Below are 220 nucleotides of genomic sequence, written 5' to 3'. Positions count from 1 at the left end.
GTAGGGAACGAAAAAGAGAGTAGAGAGAGATAAAAAAGGAGAGAGATAAAAAAGGAAGATATCTGAGCGCTGAAACACTTTTGTGTGTATTTTGCCAGTTGAAGCAGAGGAGCAGTTAATCATGTGAAAGTTCGGGACGGATTTCCTTTTTGACATTTAAGCTTTCGTCACCAAAGACACATTTCGTGAATAAGTATATTATGGAGTGACGATCGAGAGG

Source organism: Penaeus monodon, chromosome 33, assembly GCF_015228065.2.
Source record: "Penaeus monodon isolate SGIC_2016 chromosome 33, NSTDA_Pmon_1, whole genome shotgun sequence".
NCBI lineage: Eukaryota > Metazoa > Arthropoda > Malacostraca > Decapoda > Penaeidae > Penaeus > Penaeus monodon.
The sequence above is the reverse complement of the archived record's forward strand: the minus strand, read 5'-3'. Positions refer to the sequence as shown.